At 41.5% G+C, this 24,026-nt stretch overlaps 1 protein-coding gene across 3 annotated transcripts in view; it reads left to right on the forward strand.

The window, feature by feature from the left end:
• The window catches only part of ENPP6 (ectonucleotide pyrophosphatase/phosphodiesterase 6), a 169,043-nt gene that overhangs the window by 81,415 nt on the left and 63,602 nt on the right, over positions 1–24,026 (forward strand). The gene's annotated exons all lie outside the window — the stretch shown is intronic.

The raw sequence follows: 24,026 nt of genomic DNA on the forward strand, positions 1-24,026 counted from the left end.
CCCACCTTCCAGGGAATCCCCCCATTGTGTGAGAAACTGGAATAGTGCAGAGAACATATAACACAGTATGAGAGAGAATAAAAGGCTGCAGTTGGAGAGAAAATAAAACATTCTACCAACACCCACTGGAAAACAAAAGAAAAACCTCTTTCTATCAACCTGTTGCAGAACCCATTCCTGTAGATGTCGAGGAAAAGAAATAATAAATCATTAATAGCCATGAATAACCAAGGTAACAAGACAGCTCAGAAAGAAAATGAAAAGTCTCCAGAAAATGAACTTAAAGACATGGAAAAATATGTAACTTAAATGACAGAGAATTCAAGATTGCAGTTCTTAAAATACTCAACGAGATGCAAGAAAACACAGACAGGCAGTTTAATGAACTCAGAAACACAATCAAAGAACAAAATGAACATTTTACCAAAGAGATTGAAATTTTAAAAAAGAACAAAATAGAATTTCTGGAGATTAAGAACTCAATAAAAGAAATGAAGAATGAAATAGCCAGCTTAGGTAGTAGAGTTGACCAGATGGAGGAAAGAATCAGTGACATTGAAGACAGAAATCTGGAAATGACATGGATGGAAGAAGAAAGAGACTTGAGACTTAAAAGAAATGAAAGAACTCTATAAGAACTTTCTGACTCCATCAGAAAAAGCAATATGAGAATAATGGGCATACCAGAAGGAGAAGAAAGAGAGAAGGGAACAGAGAGTATATTCAAACAAATAGTCGATGAGAACTTCCCAAACATGTGGAAAGAATTGGATCCTCAAATCCAAGGAACAAATAAAATACCTAACTACTTCAACCCCAACAGGCCTTCTCCAAAGCACATTTTATTAAAGCTGTCAAAAATTATGACAAAGAAAGAATCCTCAAGGCAACCAGGGAAAAGAAGACGGTAACCTACAAAGGAAAGCCCATTAGATTATCATCATATTTTTCAGCAGAAACTCTACAAGCCAGGAGGGAGTGGAATCAAATATTCAAACCATTGAAAGAGAGAAATTATGAGCTAATAATAATAATATATCCAGCAAAGATATCCTTTAGATATGAAGGAGGAATAAAGACCTTTCCAGACATACAGAAGGTGAGGGAATTTTCTAACATGCAGCCTGCACTTCAAGAAATACTGAAGGAGTCTATTTGACCAGCATAAATAGGGATAATTTGTGACAACCAAAACATAAAAGGGGGGAGAGTAAAGGCCTTTACCAGAATATGGGAATGGAGAAATTAAGCTTGCTGACGAAAATGGAATACTCTAAATATGAAACTTTATTTTACATAAACTTAATGGTAACCACTCAAAAAAAAAAAAAATCCAGAACTTAAATATATATAACATAATAAAAGAAGAAACAGAGGCAAAAATCATAGAATACCACCACACAGAAATAATATCCAACAACAAAAAGGCAAAGAAACAATGGAGACACAGTCTTACCAGAAAACCAAAGAGAGAATGATAGGAAATCCTCACATATCAATAATCACCCTAAATGTAAATGAACTCAACTCACCAATAAAACAGCACAGAGTAGCAGATTGGATAAAAAATCTAAACCCAACCATATGCTGCCTCCAACAGACACATCTGAGCTACAAGGACAAACATAGACTCAAAGTGAATGGGTGGAAATCGACACTCTAAGCAAATGGTATCCAGAGAAAATCAGGTGTATCCATACTGATATCAGAAGACAAAGATGGACATTTCATAATGATAAAGGGGACTATACAACAGGAAGACATAACATTCATCAATATTTATGCCCCCAATCAGGGAGCACTGAATATACCAAGCAACTACTAACAGAACTAAAGGGAGAAATTGACCAAAACACAATTATGGTAGGGGATTTAAATACATCATTGGCAGCTATGAATAGAGTATCCAAACAGAAGAAAAATAAATAGCAGCCCAAAATGACACATTAGATGAAGTGGACATAATTGACATTTATAGAGCGCTTCATCCTAGAACATCAGACTATACATTTTTTTCTAGTGTACATGGAACATTCTCAAGGATAGACCATATATTGGGACATAAAACTAGCCTCAGCAAATTTAAGAAGATTGAAATCATACTAAGCATATTCTCTGATCACAAGGCTTTTAAATTGGATATCAGCTGCAAAAAGAAAGCAGGAAAAACACAAATATGTGGAGATTAAACAACATACTTTTAAAGAACAACCAGGTCAAAGAAGAAATAAGAAGAGAGATCAAAAGATACATAGAAACAAATGAGAATGAAAATACATCCTACCAAAACTTTTGGGATGCAGCGAAAGCAGTTTTAAGAGGGAAATTAATATCATTACAGGCCTATCTCAAGAAACAAGAAAAATTCCAGACATATAACCTCATGTTACACCGTAAAGAACTAGAAAAGAAGAACAAGTAAAACCCAAGGTCAGCAGAAGAAAGGAAATAATAAAAATTAGAGCAGAACTATGAACTAGAGAACAAAAAGACAATAGAAAAAATTGATGTGACAAAGAGCTGGTTCTTTGAAAAGATTAATAAAATTGACAAACCCTTGACTAGACTCACTAACATAAAAAGAGAAAAGACACTAATAAAATCAGAAGTGAAAGAGAGGAAGTTATCACAGATGCCACAGAAATACAAAGGATCATCCAAGAATACTATGAAGGAGTATATGCCACCAAATTCAATAACCTAGAAGAAATGGACAAGTTCTTAGAAACATATAGCCTTCCTAGGCTGAATCAGGAAGAACTGGAAAATCTAAATATATCACCAGTAAGGAAACTGAGTTAGTCATCCGAAACCTTCCCAAACAAAAGTCTGGGACCAGATGGCTTCACTAGTGAATTCTACCAAACCTTCAAAAAGGATCTAATACCTATCCTTCTCAAACTCGTCCAAAAAATTGAAAAAGAAACAATACTCCCTAACTCATTTTATGAGGCCAACATTACCCTGATACCAAAACCTGGTAAGGACAGCACAAAAAAAGAAAACTACAGACCAATATCTCTGATGAATACACATGCAAAAATCCTAAACAAAATTCTAGCAAATCGAATGCAACAATGCATTAAAAAGATTATTCATCACGACCAAGTGGGGTTCATCCCAGGGGCACAAGGACGGTTCAACATATGCAAATCCATCAATGTGATACTCCTCATAAACAAAAATCATATGATTATATCAATTGATGCAGAAAAAGTGTTTGACAACATACAACATGCATTTATGATTAAAACACTTAATAAAACAGGTATAGAAGGAAAATACCTTAACATAATAAAGGCCATGTATGACAAACCCTCAGCTAATGTCATAATTAACGGTGAAAAACTGAAGCCCTTTGCTCTACATTCAGGAACACGACAGGGCTGTCCCCTATCACCTCTGCTTTTCAATATAGTGTTTGAAGTCCTTGCCAGAGCAATAAGGCAAGAGAAAGAAATAAAAGGCATCCAAATTAGGAATGAAGTTAAATTATCACTCTTTGCAGATGACATGATGCTACATATAGAAAACCCTAATGACTCCACCAGAAAGCTATTAGAAACAATAAACGAGTACAGTAAAGTTACCGGCTACAAAATCAACGCACAAAAGTCCATGGCCTTCCTATATACTAACAATGAAATCTCAGAAAAAGAAATACAAAAAACAATTCCTTTTGCAATTGCAACAAAAAGAATAAAATACCTAGGAATAAACTTAACCAAGGATGTGAAAGACCTATATGCTGAAAACTACAAGACATTTTTAAAAGAAATTGAAGAAGACACAAAGAAATGGAAAGACATTCCGTGCTCATGGATTGGAAGAATCAACATAGTTAAAATGTCCAGATTACCCAAAGCAATATACAGATTTAATGCAATCCCCATCAAAATCCCAATGGCATTTTTTAAAGAAATAGAACAAAAAATCATTAGATTAGCGTGGAACTACAAAAGACCCCAAATAGCCAAAGCAATCCTAAGACAAAAGAACAATGCTGGAAGTATCACACTCCCTGACTTTAGCTGGTACTACAGGGCTACAATAATCAAAACAGCATGGTATTGGCAGAAAAACAGACACACAGACAAATGGAATAGAATTTAGAACCCAGAAATAAACCCACATAAATATGGACAGATAATTTTTGACAAAGAAGCCAAAAACATACAATGGAGAAAAGACAGCCTTTTCAATAAATGGTGCTGGGAGAATTGGAAAGCCACATGCAAAAGAATACAACTGGACTGCTATTTGTCACCATGTACCAAAATTAATTCAAAGTGGATCAAAGACTTAAGCATAAGACCTGAAACAATAAACTGCTTAGAAAACATAGGCACTAAGCTAATGGACCTTGGGTTCAAAGAGCATTTTATGAATTTGACTCCAAAGGCAAGGGAAGTAAAAACTAAAATAAATGAATGGGACTATATCAAACTTAAAAGCTTCTGTACAGCAAAAGAAACTATCAACAAAATAAAGAGGCAACCAACTGAATGGGAGAAGATTTTTGCAAACAGCGCCTCTCATAAAAGGCTAATATCCAAAATATACAAGGAACTCATACAACTGAACAACAATAAAACATATAACCCAATTGAAAAATGGACAGAGGACCTGGAGATATATTTCTCCAAAGAGGACATATAAATTTCTCCAAAGAGGACATATAAGAGGAAAAAATGCTCAACATCACTAATCCTCAGAGAAATGCAAATAAAAACTACAATGAGATATCACCTCACCCCAGTCAGAATGGCTATCATCAACAAGACAAATAGTAACAAGTGTTGGAGAGGCTGTGGAGAAAAAGGAACCCTTATACACTGTTGGTGGGGATGCAGATTGGTGCAGCCGCTATGGAAGGCAGTGTGGAGGTTCCTCAAAAAATTAAGAAAAGAATTACCATATAACCCAGGAATCCCTCTCCTGGGTATCTACCCAAAAAATCTGAAAACATTTATCCATAAAGACATCTGTGCTCCAATGTTCACTGCAGCTTTATTTATGGTGGCCAAGACATGGAAACAACCAAAATGTCCTTCGATAGATGAATGGATAAAGAAGTTGTGGTATATATACACAATGGAATACTATTCGGTGGTAAGAAAAGATGAAATAAGACCATTTGTGACAACATGGATGGATCTTGAGATTATAATGCTAAGCGAAATAAGTCAGACAGAAAATGTAGAGAACCATATGAAACTGAAAACAACAAAAGAACAAGATAAACAAATGAAGAAACAAAAACTCATAGACATAGACAATAGTTTAGGGGTTACCAGAGGGTAAGGGGGTAATGGGAGCTCTAGAAGAGGTTAAACGGGGTCTAATATATGGTGATGGAAAGAGAACTGACTCTGGATGGTGAACACACGTGAGATATAGATAATGTATTACAGAATTGTACACCTGATATCTATGTAACTTTACTAATAATTGTCACCCCAATAAACTTTAATTTTTTTAAAAAAAGAAAGATGAGTAGAAAGATTTTTAGTAAGAGATGAATTTTGATCCAGTTCTTAAGAAAAAACGTCTATAAAAACTGTGGTGATATGAGCAACATAGCACAAGCAAAGTCAGAGAAGCATTCGCAAGAAAGCGGAATGTGCACTAAACCCCTTAGGTGTGGGTTGGAGAGTTAGAGAAATGTATTTGTTTAAAAAAAAAAAAAAGACATTCAGTTGATAGAAGGTTTGAAAGCTAAATGAAGATAATCCAATAAGCTCCTCCTTTCCTCTTTTCCACTTCAAACATTTGAGCATCTACTCTTTATGATTGGCTGTAAATGAGGAGTTGAATTTGAAGAGCAGCACTCTTGAGGCAGAATTTACTGATTGGGTAATGAGTGACTATGGAAAAACTAAAAGGAAGGGAGTTAACTCAAAGCTACAAGATACTCAGAAGTCTGGGACTCCAGTGAGAACACATGGGAAAGTTTGGAGGGCTGTTTATTTGGGAAGTAAATTTTCACTAAAATAGATTTCAAGTTGGAGTAGGTTATATACCTGGTTGGCGCTTTTGGGGATCAGAGACAATAGCTTAAAGGAGTGTTCTAGAAATTTTTAGGCTAGCGATGGGGGTAAAAGAGAGAATGGATACGTGAACCAACGGACCCAGTACATGAACCTTGTTGCACGGATCCACTGCGGTCTTATCTCTTTGCTTGTCACACAACGGGTAGAGTATATTTCTCACAGATGCACAATTCAGTTTGTCTTCTCATCTGCATGAGCTTCTGTGTACATTTTGTCACTTACTTCCCAGGGACACCTAACAACATCTTTCCCTTGTTTCCAGTTAAAACGAAGGTCGGTATAATGAGTCCTGATTGAGTTGCCTAAAGAAGCAGGCTGGGTAGGTGACGGGTCGGGCAACAGAAGCCGTGAAGGGCACTAACCAGCTCATGCCCTGAGAAAAAGTTGTGTTCCAAGAATTTGCAAAAATAATCTCTGCTGGCACATCATTATTTAAGCTCCCATCAACAAACCTCTCTACACTGAAGTGCCACTTTTTCAAAAGCATGTTTCTCTTGGCTTCCATGGTGATGAGAGGGAGTTCTTGTTATATGGCATTCAGCTGCTGGAATCCCACTCCCTGAAGAAGGGAATGGTTAGGGTAGTGGGTAATGCTTAAAAATGTGGTGAAAGCTTTTGATTATAACAACAGCAAGCCCTTTTTTAAGAAGGTTCACCCACACAGAGCCACTGCAGTCTCCAAACCATGGCTGATTTCTCCCGCCTCACTCCCCCCCTTCTCCCCCCACTGGGCCCCATCGTTGATTGATAGGACCATATGCCTCCTGCCAAGGCTTCTGGGAGATGGTTGAACCATTCTGCTCTCAGTACCTGCTTTATCATGAATGCTATGCCAAAAATGGGTTAAAGGACATTTAAAATTAATTCAGAGGGAGCCTGAGTCAGCATGTTAACATTTATTTCAGAGAGACTTTAAAGAACACCTACTCATGTTTCAGAGTCCCCTTCTGTGAATAGGGCCATTGTGTCTGGGTCTGCCAGGCAGGGACCTGCGGCAGGTTTGGGGCTCCTCTGGGTCCTGTGTGCAGCATTTGGCTCTTGTTGGATATTGTGCTCGACCATAACCTACTCTTATCTTCAGCCCTTTTCATAGCAAGGAGAAAGGATACGACAGAGAGGTTACCAAACCATACGTGGGCGGACACATCTGGACAAAGGGCTGCCAGGCTGAAATCATAAGCAGACTTTGTTTGGTCAGGGATACTGCAGATTCTTTACCCCTTTATGAAGTAATTCCTCCTTGGGTGCCTGTCTGTAAGAGCGAGGACTTCTGCGGTTGCCAGTTCCAGGCAGGAAAGGTGGGGTCATCGTGAGAATGCACATAAACTTCTGCAGCAGAGCACATGCCAACTTGTGTGCTGTGGGCCACGAGGGGGTTACAGATGTGCCAGGAGGCCAGGTCCCCTGCCCAGTCACCTGGGTTATGAGCAGACTTGTCTGTTCACCCCAAGTCGCCCAACCAAAATGTCTGATGAGCAGTAGGTTGGAAAGCACTGGTGGACCTGATCGAGCATGGGGAAGGGGTCAGGGGGCCGGGTTTTCTTCTCTGACGCCACGATCCTCTGGGAGTTTGGATAAGTCACATCATCATCCTAGTTCTGAGTACTCACTGCTTTAAAATGAGAGGCCTGGGCAGATGGAGCCCTGGGGTCAGTTGTGCGCTTAGTGAGCGCAGGATGTGTGTCAGGAATGTTCTAGGTGCTCTGTTCTAGGGGCTGGGAATGCAGTATTGATGTTCCAAGGAGAGTCTTAGGGGCAGAGGAAAGGGGTGACTGGAACAGGCTCTCGATGGCAACCTGCATCCCTTCCCCTGTTATGGTCACAACTCCATTTGGGCCTCTTTTATACATTTGAAGAAAGTGGTCTGTAGTTAATGCCACTGGAGGCTGATGGCCCCTGACAAAGACTCTGGCCTGAAGGTAGGGTAGGAGGCAGCTGGCAGAGGTCACCATGTATGTGGATATAGTGGGCAAGACACCCACAGAGTTTACCTAAGGGGACCACGGCCCTTGGGCTCTTCTTCCAGATTCTTTACACAAATCAAATAAATTAGCTCACCAGCTGTATAGCATGTTTACTTTTCCCTAAAAGTTATCTGTATGTATAAGGGTTTGGCTTTTTCAGGTGGACTTGAGAAACATTCTGCTTTAAAGGCTGAAGGCAAATACCTTCAACAAACATAGATGTTTGGGAGAAAACCTCAAATATTGGGCTTCCAGTCACTCACTAGTAGAACATGCTTTCCACCCCACGTACCCCCTACCCTGCAGCCCAGACTAAGGAAAACCTATGGAAGGGTCATGGCATATCTGCCCCTCACCGGCCGTGTAAATTCCCTTTCTGGGCTTCAGTGTTCTCATTTGTAAAGAAGGTGGACCCTCTCTAGGATACACCCCTGGCCTACCAGGAATCATACTGAGTCCACCAAAGAGGAAAGACGTGAGGCAAGGCCAGGTCAGGACATGAGAACATCTCAGAAAAGTTACCAGAGTCTCTCTGTTGGCTCCAGCAGTCCCTGTAAAATGCTGCCAAGTCACTTAGGCCATGTACGTGAGTAAGTGGTCAGTATTTTATAATTACTTTCACACATGTTCCCCTAGTTTCTGGTCATAAATGCTCTGTGGTGTGGAGATAGCCTCTCTCCCACTCTTTGTCCAGCCATGCTCCACAGGAAGGCAGGAGACAGAGAACAGCCTGGAGACACCACCATTCAGGGTCATCAGGGCCCAGCCAAGGATTTTTGCCAAAAAAATGGAGGGAAAACATGTCTTTAGAGATAGATGAGAAATGATGAACCGTGGTTTCCCATTGGAGAGGCACCTGGACGGATGAGAGACAAAAATGTGAGAGAGCTGCCTTATTGTCTCTCTTTTTGAATAATATGATTTATCTATTCAAAATATTGAGTTAAAAGATGCATCCATATCCAGTGGAACTTGCTCATATAAGTTTAATAAGCAGACACTTTAACATTGATTAAGCCCCCCGTTTTTAGTTCAGGCTGCTACAACAAAATACCATAGATTGGGCTGCTTATAAACAACAGAAATTTATTTCTGACAGTTCTGCGGTGATCAAGGCACCAGCAGAGTTGAGTTCTGGTGAAGGCCGTCTTCCAGTTTGCAGAGACCGTCTTCTCATTTGGTCTTCACATGGCAGAAAGAGGGCGAGACCTCGCTGGGGTCCTTGTTACAAGGGCACTAATCCCATCCATGAGGCCTCCATCTTCATGACCTAATCACCTCCCCAAGCCCTGGCCTTAGCCTAATGCAATCACATTAAGGATTAGGTTTCAATATATGAATTTTGGGAGGACACAAACCTTAGATCTGTTGCACTCACCTCGTGATTTAGGGAAATACAGTCACACAAAAAAGCATTTTTAAAAAGATGCTTTGCAGCTTAGTGAGCCTAAAGCAATGTTGTGTGATTTAGTTTGCTCAGTCTGCATTGCAGACTTGCAAACAACAACCAGCCAGGGCTCAGACGCCCCATGGTTAAGGCTGCTATCGCCATCCTACTTTGAACACCATCACCTCGTGGGAGCTGCCACTGCCCATGTGAGGAGCAGGACTAAAGATAATCTACCGGTCCCACCTGGTGTCCAGCCTCTGAAGCGTTTCCATCCCCCAGGTGGGTCCCTCAGTCCACACAGCAGTCTACCCTGCTTTTGGTCTACACACGCTCAAGGGCATCAGAATGTGGTCAGTCTCTGCATCTGGGACCAGTGCTTGCTCGGAACAGACACGTGATGATATATGTTTGTTGGACTGACCTGGTTTAGTGCCAGTAACTGGACTTCTGTCTGACCCCATCATGGAAGGTTTCCATTACCTATATTTCTTCTAGGCTCGAGAGTTTTGTCATTGAACCCCATCTGCCGAGGTTTCACAATTTTCTAACACACAATTGGTGCACTCTTATACCTGTTTCGATCTCACTAGATTCTGGATTCTTTCTGACCATACCCCATAGGCCTCTAAGTTCCCTCCTTCCTCTTCACACTGGATGTGCTTCTCCTCCCCAGGGCCCAATGCAACACTATCGCCACATTTGTTCTGTCATCATGGACTTCCCGGCACTCAGGGCTGTCCCCGGTTTTGCTAGACTCAGTGGGTGGATCTAATTTCAGTTTCCGATTACTCTCAGTCTGGCCCATTTCCCTACAGCTTAACCAGCTGGCCTCCTCCCAAACCATGGCACACCACCCTGTCCATTTCTGCGTGTGATTTTCATAGTCCATTTTAGCATGCATTTATCGGCATAAAATATAACACGAAAACCATGTGAAGGAACTTGGGAATATGTAACAAAACCCACAATATCCCAATCCAAAATTTCCCCCAAAGGCATTCAGAGCAACAAAATGTAAAAAGCAGAAGATGCCTTAGAAATTCTAATGCGTTTATTTGTCTCATGAGGCAGAATAGGAGACGGAGGCTTAAGATTCAGATGCAGCAGCTAGATAAGGTCAGAAGCACAGGTCTCCAAGTCCAGGCTGGGGTCTGGCCTCCTTTTGATGACCAGGGATGGAAGTCTAGGCGTCTTTTCCAACCCTTCCTGCCTGTTTATTGAGGTTGACCACCTTGCCTGAGCTCTCAGTTTTGCTCTGAGCACTCCACTCTCCCATGGCTGGGCTTCCCTGCCGGGGTTGCTGTCCGTTCTTTTCTCATGCTCATTAACATCTCCAAGATGTAGGAGCTGACATGAGATTCAAGGAAGATTTTTTTTGTAGATTTTATCAAGGATTTGGTCGGGGAGGAGGTGCAACCACTGAGAAGACTAGGGCTGGTGTTTGGACTCAGCTCCGCCATCCTCCCTACTTCCCTGTGCCATGGATGATAATGAAAGACTGGCTGCTATGCTAAGCTTCCTAAAGGATCTCACCAAGTTCTGATGGAACAGATAAGAAAATCATGTTCCAAAGAATTCACTCTCAGGCTGTATCAACATGCATTTCAACATCTAGCTAAAAGCTAAAATAATCAAGTGAAAATGAAAATTTACCCAATAAAGTGGGTGTCTTGACAATTCACCTCAGGAGGTTCCCTCAGTGGACATCAGACTAATTTCTAACCTTCAAACAACATGGGATCATCAGGGTTCTCATGGTCAGTTGTGAAACCCCTGTGGAAATGGAATTTTGAAAAATGACCTCTCTACGTCTCCCTTGTCACTTCCGTTTTTGTTGGAGGCCCCTCTGAACTCTCAGTCCTTCCCTTCACTTCACCCCAGCCCAGGCCCCAGCTTCCCTCCACCCATGTGTCTCTTCCAAGGCAAAATGAGATGCCTCTCCTCTAAAAAGTCTTGACCCTCAGGTAGTCACACTTCAGAGCTGGATGGAGCTTTGAGATTTTACTTTTATCTATTTGTGAACTCCTTCAACACTTACTGTCTGAACCACAGAATTTGGTAATCACAACATATAATGTTCAGATATATTTATATAGTACATTGATATATGAACATTCTCCACGCAAGATGTACTGAGCGTTTACTGTGTGAGAGGTGCTGTTCGAAAGATGGTGCGAACGTGGCTTCTGTCTTGAATGAACATAAGCTCGAGCAACTAAACACATGTCAAAATAAATATAATTATAGGGCAGAATAGAATAGGCACAGGGGAGGCAGAGACCATTTCTGAGAGTGTGCGGGGAAGAAGGAAGGTTCACTGAGGTGACAGTAGTTGAGTAAAGCCTGAAGGCTTTGGATAGGTTGAAATCTGGAGGGAGGGCCTTGAGGGTCGATGGCATCGCCTAAGTCAAGGGGCACGGTGGGAAAGATGGGGAGAATTTGGAGACCAGATCTGGCCTTTGAGACAATTACTCTGACTTTTCTGTACAGTGTGAGTTTGAGGGAGGCCATCCAAGTCTAGGGTGAGAATGAAGAAACTTGGGAGTCAAGTCCTCAGTGCCAGAATAAACCTGGGGTCAAAGATTTGATCAGCCCTGTAGAGAGGGAAATGGCAAGACGGATTGCATGTGGAAGATCAGAGAGAAAAAAAATCTCAGCGTCAGACAAGAATTCAAGCAAGTCTTAGGGTAACATTAATGAATTAATCTCTGTGTAAAGTGGATCCAACTTCACAAACTTGGGTGTATAAGAAAGAGTATGTTTCTTTACTTTCTTTTAAAAAATCTAAATCAATAGGTGAGCCTTGAAAATATTCTAAGTCCAAAATGTCAGACAAAAAAAGACAAATATTGTATGATTCCACTTAGATGAGGTACCTAGAATAGTCAAATTCACAGAGACAAACAGAATGGTGGTTACTAAGAGCTGGGGATACAAGGAGTTAGTATTTAATGGGACAGAGTTTCAGTTTGGGATAAAAAGCTCTGGTGGTGATGGTTGCACAACAATATGAAAGTACTTAATGCCACTGAACTGTACAATTAAAAATGGTTAAAATGGTAAAATTTATATTTGTACGAAGGTCTGACAACTAAGTTTGTGAACTTGTTGCAACGATGTTGCTAACCTCTTTTGATATCAGAGGGATTATTATTCATTATGAATTTATACCAACTGGACAATCAGTTAACCAAGTTTACTATTTGGAAGTGCTGAAAAGGCTGCATGAAAAAGTTAAACAACCTGAAATTTTCACCAACAATTTGTGGCTCTTGTATCACGACAATGCACCAGCTCACACGGCACTGTCTGTGAGGGAGTTTTTAGCCAGTAAACAAATAACTGTATTGGAACACCTTCCCTACTCACCTGATCTGGCCCCCATGACTTCTTTCTTTACCCAAAGATAAAGGGATATTGAAAGGAAGACATTTTGATGACATTCAGGACATCAAGGGTAATACGATGACAGCTCTGATGGCCATTCCAGAAAAAGAGGTTCCAAAATTGCTTTGAAGGGTGGACTAGGTGCTGGCATCAGTGCATAGCGTCCCAAGGAGAGTACTTCAAAGGTGACCATGGTGCTATTCAGCAATGAGGTGTGTAGCACCGTTTCTAGGATGAGTTTGTGAACTTAATTGTCAGACCTTGTATGTTTTACCACAATAAAGAAATAAACCTAAATCTGCTTCTGATGCCCATCCCATGAGATTCAGTGGAAATTCAGTCTCAGTCACTACTGGGTGGGTAGTGGGGTGAGTTCTCTTCTTCTTCTAGGGTTATAGAAAGGTCCTGGGTCATACATAGTCCCAAAGCATTGGGCAACAGCCCTGGTCATTGGTTCCCCTCACGTGCCCATATGTTGGTCCATGTGGCGCCAGAAACCAGGCTCTGAGGCTTTGAGCTGGAAAACCTTGTGCCTTGGCTCCAGCCTCCCCTGTTGTATTTCTCAGATCTCGGTGCTCCCCATGGAGTGCTGCCACCAAACAATGCACCATTTCCTGCTCTCAGCAGTCCAGCTGATTCCTTATCGCTCCCTGGTCTAGAAGAAAATTTTCTACCAGGACCAGCTTCATGGGCGTATGAACCATGCAGTCATACCAGGCCCCATGCTTACTTTCCTGCTCTGCTGTCATCATTTTGAAATTATTAATACTTTATGGACAAGGGATTCTGCATTTTCGTTTTGCACTAGGTCCTGCAAATTATGTCGCCTGCACTGCCTTCCTCTCTTCCTTGCTTCTCTCAAAGGCTATGTGCTTTCCTTGCTCCCCTTCCCTTCAGAGACATGTTAAGAATGAGTCTCAATGGGTTCAGTTTGAGATGTTAAAAATTCCCAAAGGAAGGAGTGCATCCAGTAGGAAATATGAGCTGTTGTTCCAGAAACACAGACTTCTCCACAGAAAAAAAGGGGGCTGAGTACCTGCTTGACACATGATGAAAGGGAATATATAGGAAGATAACAGCCTAATTAATATTTCAATAAAATACCTCAATATGGTATCTAAATCAGTTGTTCATATCCTCATACTTGCAAGACATCCAGGTTATTTCTGAACGGGCCTTGATGGCCTGGAGATATTGATTTCAGTGTTGTCTTCACAGAGGTGGGAAATATGTGAGTAGATGAGGGCCCCTTGGGAGGATGATGGCAAGAGAAGAGAAAGAGAAAGATGAAAGCTTGGGGGACCTTGCTTACATTTAGGGACCACAATGTAGGAGAAGAGACCCCAAAGAAGACAAGGAGGAAGTAAGACCTATTACAGACCATTCTAGCAAAGGCCTTAAGTGAAAACGAAAAGTCAAACAGAGTCAAAGTAATCAAGGAAAGACCAAGTTTCCAATAGGAGATGGTTGGTATTATCAAACAGAAAAATTAAAGAAAATAAGAAACAAAACAGTCATCAGGCTCGGCAATTTGTACAGAGCAGTAGGGTTTAGAGACCCAGTAGGGAAATGAAAAGGAGGGACAATGCTTTGTAGGTAAATCCAGTATTTCCAGGATTTGGAGGATGGCATTTTCCTGTGTAGCTGGGAATCTGGAGGACCAACTTAGTCTCAATATGCTAATTAGGTCCTATATGTAGATCTAGATAATTGTGATCTCAATTGATCTTTAAAAATTATTATAAACAGCTTTATTGAGGTACAATTTACACACCACAAAATCCATCCATTTTATGTGTAAGTGTACAATTCAATGACTTTTAGTAAATTTACAGAAGTGTGCACCTATCCCCACAATATAATTTTAGAATATTTCCATCACCCCCCAAAAACCTTGTGCCCTGCAGTTGCTCCCCATCCCCACCGCCAGCCCTAGGTAAATCCCTAAAGATTTGCCTTTTCTGGACATTTCATGTACATGAAACCATAGACTATATGTTCTTTTGTGTCTGCCTTCTTTCACTAAGCATAATGCTTTTAAGGTTCATCCATGTTGTATCAGTACATCATTCCTTCTCATTGGCAACACGTATTGCATTGTATGAATGGACCATGTTTTGCTGATTCATTGACCAGCTGATGAACATTTGGGTTGTTTCCACTTTTCGGCTGCTGTGAACAATGCCACTGTGAACATTTGTGTGCACATCTTTGTATGGACACGTGTTGTCCTTTCTCCTGGGTACAGACCTAGAAGTGGGATTGCTGGATCATATGGTAATTCTGTATTTAATATTTGGAGAAATTGCTGAGCTTTTTCAAAATGGCCTCACCATTTTATATTCCCACCAGCAACGTATGAGGGTTCCCATTTCTCTACATCCTTGATAACGCTTGTGATTGTCTTTTTTATTACAACCATTCTGTGGGGTGTAAAGTGTTATTTCATTGTGGTTTCCATTTGCATTTCCCTAATGATTGATGATGCTTAACATAATGTGTTTATTGGCTATTTGATAACTGGAGAAATGCCTATTCCAATTCTATTATCAATTTTTAAAATTGGGTTGTCTTTTTTATTATTAGTTGTAGAAGTTATTTATATATTTGGGATATATGTTAGGGAATATATAATTTGAAAATATTTGTCTCCAGGGAGTGGTTGTCTTTTCACTTTCTTGCTGGAATGTCTTGAACTGAAAAAGCATTTAATGTTGATGAATTCCTATTTATCGATTTTTTTCTTTTAACACTTGTGCTATTGGTGCCATATCTAAAATATAATTGCCTAACCCAACACCATGAAGATTTAGTCTTGTGTTCTCTACTAAGAGTTTCATACTTTTAGCTCCTACATTTAGGTTTGTGATCTGTTTTGAGTTAATTTTTGTATATAGTGTGAGGTATGTGTCCCAGCCCCATTTGTTGAAAAGACTATTCCTTTCCCATAGAATTTTCTTGACACTCTTGTTGACTAAAAATGTTAGTTTGTTCCTGGGCTCTCAGTTGTATTCCATTTGGCATCCTTATGCCAGGACTATACTGTTCATGACTACTTAGGTTTGTAGTAAGTTTGAAATTGGGATGTGTAATTCTTCCCACTTTGTACTTCTTTTTGAAGATTGTTTTGGCTATTTTGTGTCACTTGTATTTGCGAATGAGTTTTAGGATGTGCTTGTCAACTTATGAGACAAAACAAAACAAACCCAGCTAGGATTTTGACAGGAACTGGTTGAATCTGTAGACTAATTTAGGAAGTATTGTTATCTTAACAGTATTAAGTCTTCTGATTCATAAACATGGGATGTCTCCGTTTATTCACGTTCCACATTCTTTCAGCAATGCTTCGTACTTTTCAGTGCACAAATCTTGCACTTCTTTTGTTAAATATTTCTAAACATTCATTCTTTTTGATGTTGTTGTGAGTGGAATTATTTTCTTAATTTCATTTTTGCAGCATATGGAAACACAATTGATTTGGGGTGTTGATCTTGTATCTGGTTACCTTGCTGAACTTGTTTATTAGTTTTAATAGTACTTTGTGGATTCCTTAGGATTCTTTGCCTACAAGAAAATGCAAGATCTTGTTTTCTGCAAATAAAGACAGCTACTTCTACCTTTCTAATCCTGATACCTTCGATTGATCTTTATAATTACCTTGGGAATTAGAGAAGGGCAATTTTGCAAATGAGAGAACTTAAGTCCAGAGAGGGTAAACAGCTTGTGTGAAGTCACCTCGCCAAGAAGTGAGTAAATCAGGACCAGAACAGAGGACGGCTGCCCCCTTCCATCACTCAGCATTTTCACCACAGCCCCTCTGGCTGGTAGAGTCGGAATCTGAGAAGACAGTGGATGGCTATATGTCTGCAGCACTCCTACTGTCTTCCCTTGTTAGAAGCAGCCAGATTCAGTCAAGCTGGGAGCAGAATGTACATTTCCCAAAAGTCTACAGTATTTATATATCCATAGCATTCAGTGCTAGGTGCTTTCAAATATTATTTCAACCCATCCTTTTAAAACCCTGTAAGGCAGGCATAGTTATCCCCATTTCACAAATGAGAAAACCAAGGCTGGGAGATATTAAATTACTTGTTCAAAATCGGAGAGCCCATAAATGGCAGAGCCACAAGTACAAAATCCTGTGCTCGTCCCATGACATCACACTGCCTCTCCTTTCCTGCTTTCCAGGAAGTGGTTCTCAGGGCAGCACCGTCCCATGTAGCCACCTACGTGTCTGCCTCAGACAGTGGTCTTGTAGTTGCACTGTGCACATGGCCTATGCCCACACACAGACACCCATAGTGCATGCATCTCTGCCTTTCCAGGCTTCCTCCAGACCGAGCGACCTCATGGGTAACTATGTTTTTAATCCCTCCTTTGTGTGTCTCAATGGACAATGCGAACAATAAGCATTTCTGGGGTTGAGTATAAAAGAGAGGATTCAACCTCAGACACTTAGCTGCTTATCTCAAATGGCCAAGGCTGAACAGTTGTGAGGAATGGTTTAAACAGGCCTCTTTTTGATAAGCCACATCTGGGGTACTGACCAAGGCCACCGTGATGCAGCTCTGGACTAGTTGTTTCTAATTATACTTGGTTCTGGGGGACTGGGAGGGCACGAAAAAGGCAGGGTCTGAGTCACCCTACCTCCCATTCAAGTGTCTCAGGCTCATTGACACTTAGTAGGGACTCTATAAATGCCTCTTTGTATTTGTTTTAAAGTTACTCAGAAACTGCTTTGTCCTAAATACTCAACCAGTGTCTTTTTAGTCTCTTCTTTTCCCACCCCCCACCCCGACTCCTACCAGAATGGGAATTCCTGCTGCCAGTCTACCCAGGGGGACATTTTTAGGCTTTCAGCAGATGAAAAACCCAAATGGAAGTGGCAACGACCACCTCAGACATAGCTTTATGATTCTCTTCATTCTCTTCTCCCCAGAGCCAATCCACACACAGCCCAGTATTTAGGAATACAAAGCAGAAATGGGTATCATTACGTATTTTGCAAACTCGGTCAAATATTTTAAGAGGCAAATAGACACCCAACATAAAAGTCTCATGGCTTGCGTTTTCACTAAATTCCAAATTGGTGAGTAATCCAGTGCTCTGGTGGTTTAAAACAACTTCTTTCATGTTCCCAAGAGATTTTAGGTTTGGGAGTTTACACCGTTTGTATAACTGAGAGTCTGGAAAAGTTCTCAGAAACGCGCTCCCTCAGGCGGCGTGATGTGCTGTAGGTCTCCTGTTTTAGCCCAGCTTCCACTCCCAGGTGTTTTCATGGTCGGCAGGAGAATATGAATTTCTTAATAATCTGAAATAAAAAAGGCAATGCTTCTGCCAAACAACACTACTTTGTATTTTATATTTTATATTTTATATTTATATAAAATATAAATATAGCCATATTTTGTATCTTTCCAGTTCATTGTCAAATCCAACCATTTCTCCCCTCACATGTGTCCCCTTCCTCTCAATAGTCACATGTCAATCCTGGGCTTTGGCCTGGTCACATCTCTGTCTCTGTGTGAGGAGAGCGATGGGCTGGAAGCAAGAGACACGGGTTCTAGTCGAGGCTATGGTGGTACCTAAATGTTGAGGGCTCAAAGTCTTTCTGGGTTCAAGTTTCTTTTCTGATAAAAGGAGGGACGAGGGTAAGGGCTCCAAGGAGTGAATTCAGATGCTACGGCACAGTCCTGTTTTGTATCTCTTGTCGTGATCACCTCTGATCTGCTTCCCCCTACACTGTCTGACCTCGGTTCACGTCAAAGGAAAGTCAAAGTGGGTATTTGATCCCGGGCTCCCTCTTCACGGCCATCGCTGCTGAGCCGAACTGGAAGAGCAGCGCTGGTTAGCACTGGAAGCCATACGTCCATACATTCACTTTTTAAAGCATGCATTTAGTTTTTACACACACTATTCACCCTGTTAAGACTCAGCATTATGATTTTAAAAAGCAGGAAAATGGCCTGGCTCGAGGTAGGATTTTGAGGATTAGAAACGTAGGCCAGAAATTTCTATTTAAAATCACATCCTTCACTACCAATTTCCCTGAAGAACAAAGTTTAAGTCTTTTTAGGAAATATCTAATGGGCTCCAACCCCCTTCGGTTTCACTGGAATAACCCTCACAGAGAGTCATGAAAGGAGGGAAGAAATCCCTGGCATAACCATGAGGAACTATTTATTATATCAATTCCAATCCACTTTTCCAGCCAGGCCTCCCGGCCCGCTCAGCACACAAAGCTGCTGAGTTCCAAGCCTCAGCCTCTTGAAATAGTCTGACAGGCCAAGTGGCCACCCTGATGGGTCACAAATGGAAAATCCAGGAAATTATGTTTTGAAAGAATGGCAAATACATTTGCTTGCTTAATCACCTTATCTGTCATTTTGATTCCTATCAATCTTTTGAGATCTACTTGGTTTCAAGTCCAAGTGTTAATAACGGCAGAGGGTCCGTAGTAATCACACAGAAGGGAACCCATGCAATGCAAAAAGGGCCTTATCAGTGGGCCCTGGGGATTAACAATGAATCTCATGTTTGTGGTTTGATGCCTTTATTTTGAAATGTCTCCACCATTTAATTGGTAATACATTTTCCTGATCTTTTCTCATCAGAATTGCGTCTCCTTAAAGGTAAATTCATCCTAAATTTTCAGACCTCTGGAGCTAATACTTGGCATCAGTTTTCACATGTGGCTTCTGCACTCTTTTCACGTCTTACATGAGATGCCTGTCTGTCATTCCATGGAGGGGATTCCCAGAGACCACCAGCAAACATGCAGTGGCCAAGATTCAGCTTCAGGATGGAAGCTTCTCGTCATGTGCCTACCGATGACACAGAGAGAGCGTGGGTTCCTAGATCTTTACATGATACTGGGAAGAGTGAAAATGGCAGTTGGTGAAGAAATGACTTTCTTGGACAAAAACCTCAGACAATGTTTGATATTTTTAAATAGAATTGGGGTGGTATTTTAAGAAAATATTTGCTTTTGAGTCTCAGAATTTACCCCACAGAAGCCAAGCTCAGATAACGTTTTTGTAAGGAGACACCACTGGGAAAGGCTTCAGGCACTGTGTAAACCAACGCTTGACTGCTAGAATTGAAACATAAACACGAGAATAAAAACAAATGCCACTGGTCTTGTTAAACCCATGGCCTGTGCTACATTCTTTCCTGGGATAGTCTCCTATACGAGCATGCTCCTTTAAAGTTAACTTAAGTGACCTTATGAAAGATACCTCTGCTTCCATAAATGATCTGTGAGACTCTAGCATCCAATAATCAATCTTTTGTTTTTATTAAAGAATGTATGCTGCACGACAGTGAGAACTTTGTCTTGTTCAGTGTGGTATGCCCAGCTCCTGGAACAGTGCTTGATTCATTCGTTCATTAAATACGCACTTTCAGAGCACTTGCTATATGGCCATAAGAAGTGTTCACCTCTCACTTATCATTTATTCAGAAAGTATCCAGGATCATCCATGAGTCCGGAGATGTACTCATCTAGGCACTGCAGACACACAGGGACAAAACAGGGCAACGTTTCTACCCTTATTGAACTTTTATATTCCTGGTGAAGTGCCACAGACAAATAAATAAATAGCTATAAATAATGTCAGGTAGTAATACATTCTATGGAAATGTTAAAGAAAGTTCAGCGCACTGAGAATGATGACAGTGCCACTTTACATAGAGTGGCCTAGAAATGCCTTTCTGAACAGATGGAATTTGAGCGGGGACTTAAAGAAAGTGAGAGGGCTGGCCATGCAGATATCTGAGAGTCAAGCATGCCAAGTAGAAGGAACAGCAAGGATAGAAGCTCTGAGGCAGGTACGTGCTCATGATACTGGAGGAACAGCAAAGAGCTAGAGTAACCAGAGCAAAAATGAGTGATGGGGAGAGTGGCGGGTGAGATCTAAGAAGCGCCAAGTGGTATAAAAGTGCACCACTCAGATCTCCTGCTGCTGGGAGCATAGTTAACGCATGGCTCCAGCTGCTGCCACCGCTGGTTGGTGTTGAAGCCCCACTTCTCCCAGGCTGAGCCTAACCAATGACTGAACAAGGCAGGGGTCCTAGTACAGGCCCATTCCTCTAATGGGTGACTTTGGCCCAAGGACTCCCATCAATCTGGCCAAAATTTCTCAGAATTGCAAAGGTGCTTTCTACCCAATCCCTGTCTTCTCTATCACTTTTCACAAATATCAGACCTTCACAAATGAAGGCTTTTCCTATAGTCCTGCTTCTTCCCCTTCATCTATAACAGGTGCTTCCCCCAATAAATTTCATGTATGTCTAATTTCATCTCAGTGTCTCCTTCTCAAAGGACCTGAATGAACAGAAGGCCATATCAAGTTCCTGTAGGTCACGGTGTAGACTTTGGATCTTATTCTTAGTGTGAAAAATGCCTTTGGAGGGTTTTGAGTAGAGGAGTGATGTGATATAACTTTCATTTTAGAAAGGTCATTCTGGCTACAGCAGCGTGGGGAATGCAGACCAACGGGGCTAAGGAGGAAGCAGGGAGGCTTTTAGGAAGCTTCAGCTCAGACCAGGGTTGGGCAAATGTAGGAATTGCAATTTGACTCTTGATGTCATGCTTCTACCATAACTGCTATTCCCAAGTTCACCCAAGAGCTTCTAACAGCCAGATCCAATGACATCTTTCAACACCTCTCTGTGGTATTCTACGTGTTGACCATTCTTGCTTTCTAGAAACTGTCTCCTTATTGGGGTTCCGGTTTCCTCCCTCCTCTCAACCTCACCTTTTGGTAACTTCCATTGACTTCTCTTGTGTTAGCCCCTTACATTGGAGCTCCTCAGAGTTTGGTCTCTGTTCTTCTTCCCTTGTTCTCTCTTTTCACCGTGGTGGTCTAATCCTTGGTCACATTCATTGGTAATTCACATCTGTTACCACCTCTGCCCCAGACAACCACTGATCTATGTGTTTTTAACCTTTGTCTTCATGGATATTTCACATAAATGAGGTCATCATGTGGTCTCTTGGGCCTTGCGTCATTTACTGAGTGTAATATTTTTGAGGTTCATTCACATGGTAGCATGTGTCCATAGTTTGTTCCTTTTCTATTGTTGAATAGCATTCCATCATATGGATATAAACCAAGTTTTTATAATAAAAAAATCTCAAAGCTACAGAAACATTGAAATAGTATTATCTGTATAGTATGATCCCTTCATTTGATTCTTTAATCACTAACATTTGGAACATCCACTTTATTTTCACTTGAGAATTGCAGGTTACTGTTTTATTTTTGTTTTTGCCGAACCAGTTGAAAGTGAATTGCTCACATCATGACACTTCACCCCTAAATAATTCAGCATGTATAGAATATGCTCCTATATAACCATGTTATTTTCAGATTTTCTCATTTGCCAAAAAATTATCCTTTATAACTTCTTTGAAATAAACAAATCTAATCAAGGTCCAAGCAGTGCATTTGGCAGCCATATTTCTCTTCTCTCCACTAAGAGTAATCTCCTTGCCTCTTTGTTTTGTTTGGACTTTCATGATGTTGACATTTTTGAAAAGCCCAGCCAGCTATCTTGTAAACTGGCTGAATTTTGGATTTGTCTGATTTTCCTTCCTGGTTAGATTCAAGTTAGACCTTTTTTTGGCAACCACTATTTAAAAAAAAAAATCCAAATTAGGACATGTGAGTTGGAAGAGGGTGCTGAGTGTAAAAGGGTCTCAATGTGTTGGCATTCTCGATGAGGGCCACAGCTGCTCTCCCTCTGCGGCCCCACACAGAGGCTGAGATCATGTTTTATATCATTGGTTAAGTTGTCCCACAGGCTTTTACCATGACGATCATAGGGATACTTTTCATTTAGTTTTGCTGTAGAGGTTGTCCTTGAGATGTCGTTTTGCTATGTTTGTCTTTGTGTCTTTGCTATGTTTGACATTCAAAATCTGTGCAAATCAAGACAATTTTGAGAATGAAGAAGTACAAGTGGCCAAAATCCAAGCCTGGTACTCTAGGCAGAAAGAAGGCTCTGGTGGCTCCTGAGCTCGCCCAGAGGCACAGGTGGAGTTGGGACTCACCTTCCACCTCCATCGCTGCTGCTCCTTCCTATGGCCCACAGTCACCCCACGGCAGCCCGAGTTTCTCCCCCATGGAGCATGTCTTAACATGAGGGGCATTTCTTCCCAGCTTGACCACCAAAAGGAATGGATTGTCCCAGCATGAGGAATGAGGGGGCAGGGTTCTGACCTTCTAGCCTGGATCCTGGAACACCTGTCACTGTGTATGTGTGTTGGGGGTGGGGGTGGCACAGCTTGGGACATATTCCCACCCTCTTCCCACTCACTGTAGTTAGAGAGGTCAGAGACGTCAGTCATATAAGCTCCTGAATGGGCCACGCTGGGGTAAGGGAGGAGGAATTTTCCAAGAAGCAGGGGTAGCTGCTCCTAGAAGGACAAAGGGGTACTAGGAAACTTAAGTGTCCACTGAAGTGACCATTACAAACTGGGATAAAAAGAAATCTCTGACCTTAGAAAGATAAAAGAAGAGAAGGAGGGTTAGGATAATAAAATACCACATAGAAGCAAATTCTGAAAAAAAAACTAAAGAAGGATTAGGAACGGGGTGGATGAGGGCATGGAAACACAATCTGAGACTTAGCAAAGTCCACACACAGCGGTCGCTCCGGGTTTGGCAGGTTGCGGGGCTCACATTTGCTGCAGCGACTCAAGGGACTGCCCTGGGTGCGCGGCCACCGGGCCCCGCTGGCCTCGCTCTCTGCCTCGGCCTGGATACTTGGCAGGTTCAGCATCTTCACAAACAGCTCTAAGAATCATGGGGTGCCTTCCAATCGTGAGATGTGAAAACAAAATAGGAGGCTGGCACAGGCGCATGGCTCTCAGCACCACCTGGGTGAGGCTGCGGGTGGTGGTGATAATAGTGACCGCCGGCAGAGGGCAGTGTCGGGCCAGGCATTTCCCAGGCGTAGGGGAGGTGCTTTCTCAGCCATCATAATCTCTGTGGTTAGTTTCTGAATTTGGGATTCACCCCTGGCAAACTTTCGTGAGCAAAATGTGGTGATGCTTCTTTTCTTGTCCTTCAAGGATTTGAGAGTCTGCCTCAGACGATGATATGTAAACAGGAAGTAAGAAATAGGTTGCCCAGCCTCGTCCCTCCCTAAAGACCACTGACGAGTGAGTGCGTACTATTTGATAGCATTGCCCTATCAAATCCCAAAAGGGATCTAGGTGTGGTT

This window comes from Rhinolophus sinicus, linkage group LG04, assembly GCF_036562045.2.
Source record: "Rhinolophus sinicus isolate RSC01 linkage group LG04, ASM3656204v1, whole genome shotgun sequence".
Lineage (NCBI taxonomy): Eukaryota > Metazoa > Chordata > Mammalia > Chiroptera > Rhinolophidae > Rhinolophus > Rhinolophus sinicus.